The sequence below is a fragment of the Saccopteryx bilineata genome, chromosome 1 (assembly GCF_036850765.1).
Source record: "Saccopteryx bilineata isolate mSacBil1 chromosome 1, mSacBil1_pri_phased_curated, whole genome shotgun sequence".
NCBI lineage: Eukaryota > Metazoa > Chordata > Mammalia > Chiroptera > Emballonuridae > Saccopteryx > Saccopteryx bilineata.
The window spans coordinates 157,108,753-157,117,401 of NC_089490.1; positions in this window are offsets into that span (position 1 = coordinate 157,108,753).

Below are 8,649 nucleotides of genomic sequence, written 5' to 3' on the forward strand. Positions count from 1 at the left end.
CGTGGCTTATCAGAAAGGTCAAAATCACCTGTTTCGAACTTTTTTTCTTTTTTCATTTTTCCGAAGCTGGAAACGGGGAGGCAGTCAGACAGACTACCGCATGCGCCCGACCAGGATCCACCCGGCACGCCCACCAGGGGGCGATGCTCTGCCCCTCCGGGGCGTCACTCTGTTGCGACCAGAGCCACTCCAGCGCCTGGGGCAGAGGCCAAGGAGCCATCCACAGCGCCCGGGCCATCTTTGCTCCAATGGAGCCTCACTGTGGGAGGGGAAGAGAGAGACAGAGAGGAAGGAGAGGGGGAGGGGTGGAGAAGCAGATGAGCGCTTCTCCTATGTGCCCTGGCTGGGAATCAAACCCGGGACTTCTGCACACCAGGCTGACACTCTACCACTGAGCCAACCGGCCAGGGCCACCAAACACTTTTAATAAATTTCTACATGCTTCTGTAGCATTTCTTCCTTGTTGAAATTCATATACCATACAGTGGTGTACATGAACTCTATCAGTAGCCATGAGTACACTATCACTTCACACATAAGACTAACATGAATCAACCTTGTTTAATTTGCTATGTCAGTATGTATCCATTAAGTGCTAAAAATAGAGAGGCACACATGCGCCAAATAAACATGTGCTTACATGTCAAAACTTGTTGTGACAGAATCGGACAGAACTTTCCAGTAGACCATATATATATATATATTTATTGTTTTATTTATTTATTTATTTATTTTACAGAGACAGGGTGAGGGATAGATAGGGACCGACAGAAACAGAGACAGATAAGAAGCATCAATCATCAGTTTTTCGTTGCGACACCTTAGTTGTTCATTGATTGCTTTCTCATATGTGCCTTGGTCAGCAGACCAAGAAAACCCCTTGCTTGAGCCAGCGACCTTGGGTCCAAGCTGGTGAGCTTTTTGCATAAACCAGATGAACCCGCGCTCAAGCTGGCAACCCCAGGGTCTCGAACCTGGATCCTCCGCATCCCAGTCTGACGCTCTATCCACCGCGCCACCATCTGGTCAGGCACTAAAATCAATTTTAAAAAAATAGTATATGTTACTATGGCCTCATATTTGATGACATACAATATTGTTAACCCCTACTTAAGAAAAATAGAGATGGGCAGTGAGCGTCTAAGATGCCTCAACTGAAGATTTCTGCTGGGAAAAGGGCTGAGGCCAGCAAGAGGGTACCTGGAGAGTCTGAGAACAGACCCACTAGAGCCTCAGACTCTGTACTGATGAGAAAGGCCCCCAAAGTCTGGTTCTGTGGTGGCCTGGCTTGGTGGTGGGTTTTGTTTTCTTTTTAGATTTTATTTATTCATTCTTTTTTTTTTTTTTTTTTGTATTTTTCTGAAGCTGGAAATGGGGAGAGACAGTCAGACAGACTTCTGCATGTGCCCGACCGGGATCCACCCGGCACGCCCACCAGGGGCGACGCTCTGCCCACCAGGGGGCGATGCTCTGCCCCTCCGGGGGGTCGCTCTGCCGTGATCAGAGCCACTCTAGCGCCTGGGGCAGAGGCCAAGGAGCCATCCCCAGCGCCCGGGCCATCTTTGCTCCAATGGAGCCTTGGCTGCGGGAGGGGAAGAGAGAGACAGAGAGGAAGGAGGGGGTGGGGGGTGGAGAAGCAAATGGGCGCTTCTCCTATGTGCCCTGGCCGGGAATTGAACCCGGGTCCCCCGCATGCCAGGCCGACGCTCTACCGCTGAGCCAACCAGCCAGGGCCTATTTATTCATTCTTAGAGAGAAAGGAGAGAGAGAGAGAGAGAGAGAGAAGGGGGGAGTAGCAGGAAGCATCAACTCCCATATGTGCCTTGACCAGGCAAGCCAAGGGCTTTGAACCGGCGACCTCAGCATTCCAGGTTGATGCATTATCCACTGTACCACCACAGGTCAGGCATGGGGTTTATTTTAGTGATAGGGGCAGATAGGGAGAGATGAGAAGCATCAGCTCATAGTTGTGGCACCTTAATAGTTCATTGATTGCTTTCTCATATGTGCCTTGACTGGGAGACTCAGGCCAACGACCTCATGCTCAAGCTGGTGAGCCTGTGCTCAAGCTGGTGAGCCTGTGCTCAAGCCGGCAACCTCGGGGTTTTGATTTTGGGTCCTCAATGTCCTAGGATGACATTCTATTCACTGCACCACCACCACCTGGTCAGCGTGGTCTGCCCTTGGGTTTGGTGCTTGCTACTATCTCCAACCAAGCATGACAGTTGTGAATCCTCAAGGCCCTCAGCAGATGGTGCTAGAATCCTTACAGGGCTCCTAAGGTTTCCCAGGTTGGGCACTTAAGCATGAATCCCCACTCAAACAGGGATGTGGGTAGGTGGCTTCCCCTCTTTAAGTCTTGGTCCGTTCATCTGTGATGTCTGTAAAGGAAGAGGACTTTAAAACATTCCGTTGGCCTAGCCTGTGATAGTGTGTAGAGCTTACCTGGAACACTGAGGTCACTGGTCAAGGCACATACAACAAGTAACCAATGAAAAGCTAGAGTGAAGCAACTACTTTTTGTTCCCCACCCTTCTATCTCTGTAAAATCAATAAATCATTTTTTTTTTAAATTCCATCACCCCATCTTTATTTTTGGACAGAGACACAGAGAGCCTGACCAGGTGGTGGCGCAGTGGATAGAGCATCGGTATGGGATGCAGAGGACCCAGGTTCGAGACCCCAAGGTCGCCAGCTTGAGCGCGGGCTCATCTGGTTTGAGCAAAGCTCACAAGCTTGGGGCCCTGGCTGGTTGGCTCAGCGGTAGAGCGTCGGCCTGGCGTGCAGGAGTCCTGGGTTCGATTCCCAGCTAGGGCACACAGGAGAAGCGCCCACCCGCTTCTCCATCCCTCCCCCCTCCTTCCTCTCTGTCTCTCTCTTCCCCTCCCACAGCCGAGGCTCCATTGGAGCAAAGATGGCCCGGACGCTGAGGATGGCTCTGTGGCCTCTGCCTCAGGCGCTAGAATGGCTCTGGATGCAACAGAGCAACACCCCAGAGGGGCAGAACATTGCTCCCTGGTGGGCGTGCTGGGTGGATCTCGGTTGGGCGCATGTGGGAATCTGTCTAACTGCCTCCCCGTTTCCAGCTTCGGAAAAATGAAAAAAAAAAAGCTCACAAGCTTGGACCCAAGGTCGCTGGCTCAAGCAAGGGATTACTCGGTCTGCTGAAGGTCCATGGTCAAGGCACATATGAGAAAGCATTCAATGAACAAATAAGGTGTTGCAACGAGCACCGAAAAACTAATGGTTGATGCTTCTCATCTCTTTGTTACTGTCTGTCTGCCCTGTCTATCCCTCTCTCTGACTCTCTGTCTTTGTAAAAAATAAATAAATAAATAAATAAATAAAAATTAAAATTTCATCACCCCCATCTTTAGTTTTGGACAGAGACACAGAGAGCCTGACCAGGTGGTGGCGTAGTGGATAGAGCATCAGACTTGGATGCAGAGGACCCAGCTTGAACATGGGCTCATCTGGTTTGAGCAAAAGCTCACCAGCTTGGACCCAAGCTCGCTGGCTTAAGCAAGGGGTTACTCGGTCTGCTGAAGGCCCACGGTCAAGGCACATATGAGAAAGCAATCAATGAACAACTAAGGTGTCGCAACGAAAAACTGATGATTTATGCTTCTCATCTCTCTCCGTTCCTGTCTGTCTGTCCCTGTCTCTCCCTCTCTCTGACTCTCTTTCCGTCCCTGAAAAAAACAAAAACAAAAAACAGATACACAGAGAGAGGGACAGATAGGGACAGACAGACAGGAAGGGAGAGAGAGGAGAAGCATCAATTCTTCGTTGCGGCACCGTAGTTGCTCACTGATTGTTTTCTTATGTGTGCCTTGACTGGGGGGTACAGCAGAGCAAGTGACCCCTTGCTCAAGCCAGCGACCTTGGGCTCAAGTTGGTGATCCTTGCTCAACCCGCGCTCAAGCTGGCGACTTCAGAGTTTCAAACCTGGGTTTCAGTGTCCCAGTCTGACGTTCTCTTCACTGTGTCACCGCCTGGTCAGGTTGCCTTACATATTTTTATTTATTTATTTATTTATTTATTTATTTATTTATTTATTTTTACAGAGACAGAGAGTGAGTCAGAGAGAGGGATAGACAGGGACAGACAGACAGGACCGGAGAGAGATGAGAAGCATCAAACATTAGTTTTTCATTGCGCATTGCAACACTGTAGTTGTTCATTGATAGCTTTCTCACATGTGCCTTGACCGCGGGCCTTCAGCAGACCAAGCAACCCCTTGCTGGAGCCAGCGACTCTGGGTCCAAGCTGGTGAGCGTTGCTCAAACCCCATGAGCCCGCACTCAAGCTGGAGACCTCGGAGTCTCGAACCTGGGTCCTTCCACATCCCAGTCTGATGCTCTATCCACTGCGCCACCGCCTGTTCAGGCGCCTTACACATTTTTAAAATTGATTGTACTCTGGTCAGGAGGCATGAAGACATACATGAATGGTCATACTACTCAAAGGGTTAAGTATGGGGAGGGGAGATCTTGAGACAGACTCCTGCATGGCCCTGACTGGGATCCACTCGGCACCCCCCCATCTTGGGCCAATGCTTGAATCAACCAAGCTATTTTTAGCACCTGAAGATGATGTGCTGGAACAACAGAGCTATCTTCAGTGCCCATGATCAATGGAGCCACTGGCTGAGGGAAGGGAAGAGGGAGAGAAGGGGGGTGGGGGGGGGGGAAAGGAGATGGCCACTTCTTTTGTGTGCCCTGACTGGGAATCGAATTCCGGATGTCCATACATTGGGTCAATGCTGTATCCCCTGAGCCAATTGGCATGGACCAAGAAGAATTCTTTGTGGCTAACTGGGTCCAAATTCATAACCAGAGTTAATAATTATTGTTTATAGGGGCCTTTTGCCCCAAGCTGCCTATCGGGGGGGGGGGGGGAGCTACAGACTAAGCTTGTAAACCTTATGCAAACTCAGTTGACCTTTTTAAGAGAGCACCTAGGATTGAAATGTGACCAATAGGACTTAAGACTTTCCCCATCCAATCACAACTGCCTAGCGCAGGGGTCGGGAACCTTTTTTTGAGAGAGCCATGAACGCCACATATTTTTATTTTTATTTATTTATTTATTTTTAAATTTATTCATTTTAGAGAGGGAGGGGAGAGAGAGAGAGAGAGAGAGAGAGAGAAGGGGGGAGGAGCAGGAAGCATCAACTCCCATATGTGCCTTGACCAGACAAGTGCAAGGCTCCGAATCGGCAACCTCAGTGTTCTCAGGTAGATGCTTTTATCCACTGCGCCACCAGAGGTCAGGTGCCACTTTTTTTTTTTTAAATACTTTATTGATTTTACAGACAGGAGAGAAAGGGGAGCATGGAATGGGAAGTAACAACTCATAGTTGCTTCATGTTAGTTGTTCATTGCTTGTTTGCTGTATGTGCCTTGACCAGGGAAGCCCAGGGTTTCGAACCAGCAACCCTGGCATTCCAGGCCGAAGGTTTATCCACTGCGCCAGCACAGGCCAGGCAGGCGCCACATATTTTAAAATGTAATTCTGTGAGAGCCATACAACAACCTGTGTACCTTACGTATTATCCAATAAAACTTTGGTGTTGTCCCGGAGGACAGCTGTGATTGGCTCCAGCCACCCGCAACCTGAACATGAGCATAGAAAATAAATGGATTGTAATACATAAGAATGTTTTATATTTTTAATGTTATTATTATTATTATTATTTTCTATTCTTTTTTTTTTCTTTTTTTTTCTTTATTCATTTTTAGAGAGGAGAGAGAGAGGGAGAGAGAGAGAGACAGAGAGAGAAGGAGGGAGGAGCTGGAAGCATCAACTCCCATATGTGCCTTGACCAGGCAAGCCCAGGGTTTCAAACCAGCGACCTCAGCATTTCCAGGTCGATGTGTTATCCACTGCGCCACCACAGGTCAGGCTATTATTATTATTATTAAAGATTTGTCTGCCTGACCTGTGGTGGCACAAAGGGATAAAGCGTCAACCTGGAACAAGCCCGGTTCGAAACCCTGGGCTTGCCTGGTCAAGGCACATATGGGAGTTGATACTTCCTGCTCCTCCCCCTTCTTTCTCTCTCTCTCTCTCTCTGAAAATCAATCAATAAAATATATATATATATATTAAAAAAAATAAAAAAGATTTTTCTGCGAGCCAGATGCAGCCATCAAAATAGCCACCTCTGGCTCGCGAGCCATAGGTTCCCGACCCCTGGCCTTAGTGCCTAACCAGGAGGACCTGGTCGTCAACTTGAGCACAGGCTCATCTGGTTTGAGCAAGGCTCACCAGCTTGAACCCAAGGTTGCTGGCTTGAGCAAGAGGTTACTGGCTTGGCTGAAGCCCCCCCTCCCACCCCTGTCAAGGCACATATGAGAGAGCAATCATTGAACAACTAAGGTGCCGCAACAAAGAATTGATGCTTCTCATCTCTCCCTCCCTTCCTGTCTGTCTCTGTCTCTCTGACTCTGTCTCTGTCAAACAAAAAAACAACACAAAAAAAACCCCTGCCTATTTCCTAATTTAAAACTTTATTGACCAATCAAGGTGGTGCTTTTTGGACCAATAAAACTAAAAATTTGGAGACTTTATTCACATAGTAGATCAATCAGGGAGGGTCAGGGAGAGACCCTTCTCAAGTGAGCTGCACAATTGCTTCTGGGGTTGCACACTGTTTCAGCTGATGCTCTTCCTAGTTGGTGGGGAAGAAATTTGTTGACAGTTGTCTTTGTTGAGAGGTTTTTTCAATACAGATTTAACTTATTTAGTACATAAGACTATATAGACAATGTGTTTCATCTTAAGTGAGCTTTCAGTTTAGTTTTTTTTTTAAGACTTTATTTATTCATTTTAGAGAGGAGAGAGAAGGTGTGAGAGCAGGAAGCATCAACTCCTCTATGTGCCTTGACTGGGCAAGCCAGGGTTTTGAACCAACAGCACACCTCACCATTTGGAGTAGACACTCTATCCCACTGCACCACCACAGGACAGGCAATTTTGCATTTTTTTTTTTTTTCAGAGACAGAGAGAGAGTCAGAGAGAGGGATAGATAAGAACAGACAGGAATAGAGAGAGATAAGAAGCATCAATCATTCGTTTTTCGTTGTGACACCTTAGTTGTTCATTGTTTGCTTTCTCCTATGTGCCTTGAGCGCGGGCCTTCAGCAGACTGAGTAACCCCTTGCTTGAGTCAGCAACCTTGGGTCCAAGCTGGTGAGCTTTTGCTCAAACCAGATGAGCTCGCGCTCAAGCTGGTGACTTTGGGGTCTCGAACCTTGGTCCTTGGCATCCTAGTCCGAGGTTCTATCCACTGTTCCACCGCCTGGTCATGCCTGCATTTTTTTTTTTTTTTTTTCTGAAGCTGGAAATAGGGACTCCCGCATGTGCCCGACGGGGATCCACCCGGCACACCCACCAGAGGGCGATGCTCTGCCCATCCGGGGCGTCGCTCTGTTGCAACCAGAGCCACTCTAAAGCCTGAGGCAGAGGCCATAGAGCCATCCTCAGCACCCCAGCCATCTTTGCTCCAGTGGAGCCTGGGCTGCAGGAGGGGAAGAGAGAGACAGAGAGGAAGGAGAGGGGGAGGGATGGAGAAGCAGATGGGCGCTTCTCCTGTGTGCCCTGGCCGGGAATCAAACCTGGGACTTCCGCACGCCAGGCCAACGCTCTACCAGTGAGCAAACTGGCCAGGGCCTGCTTTTTTTTTTTTTTTTTACAGTGAATTTTGTTGAATTCACAGGACACATTCCTTTCTGAAAAATAAAAAAAACTAAAGTTCCATTTTCCTTAACATTCTGTGTGATCTTTACTAATTTACTTTTAGCTGTATTTATTTATTTTAGTGAGAAAGACAAGAAGGGGGGAGAGATGAGAAGCATCAACTCATAGTTGCAGGACTTTAGTTATTCATTGCTTTCTCCTATGTGCCTTGAGAGGGGAAGCCTCCAGCTGAGACAATGACTGCTTGCTCAAGTCAGCTACTTTAGGCTCAACCCAGCAACCTTGGCCTTCAAGCCAGTGACCTTTGGGCTCACATCAGCAACCATCCGGTCATGTCTATGATCCCATGCTCAAGCTGGCGACCTCAGGGTTTCCGAACTTGGGACCTCAGTATCCCATGTTGTTGCTCTATCCAGTGTGCCACCTCCTGGCCACGCTTTAGTTGTATTTATTAGGGTGACCCTACTTAACATTCAACTTTGCAGTTTTAAGGGAGTTCAAGGGTCAGAACTCACAGCCTGGCTCCTAAATCTGTTGTGGCAGTTTCCAACTTTTTTTACTTTTTGACTATTGCGAATCAGGAGCTTCACACAAGTTTGTTTTGGTGAAATAATCTAGTGCTAAAAAATACAAAGGGCCTGACCAGGCGATGGCGCAGTGGATAGAGCATTGGACTGGGATGCGGAAGACCCAGGTTCGAGACACCGAGGTCACCAGCTTGAGCGCAGGCTCATCTGGTTTGAGCAAAAAGCCCACCAGCATGAACCCAAGGTCGCTGGCTCCAGCAAGGGGTTACTCGGTCTGCTGAAGGCCCGCGGTCAAGGCACATATGAGAAAGCAATCAATGAACAACTAAGGTGTTGCAATGCTCAATGAAAAACTAATGATTGATGCTTCTCATCTCTCTCCGTTCCTGTCTGTCTGTCCCTGTCTATCCCTCTCTCT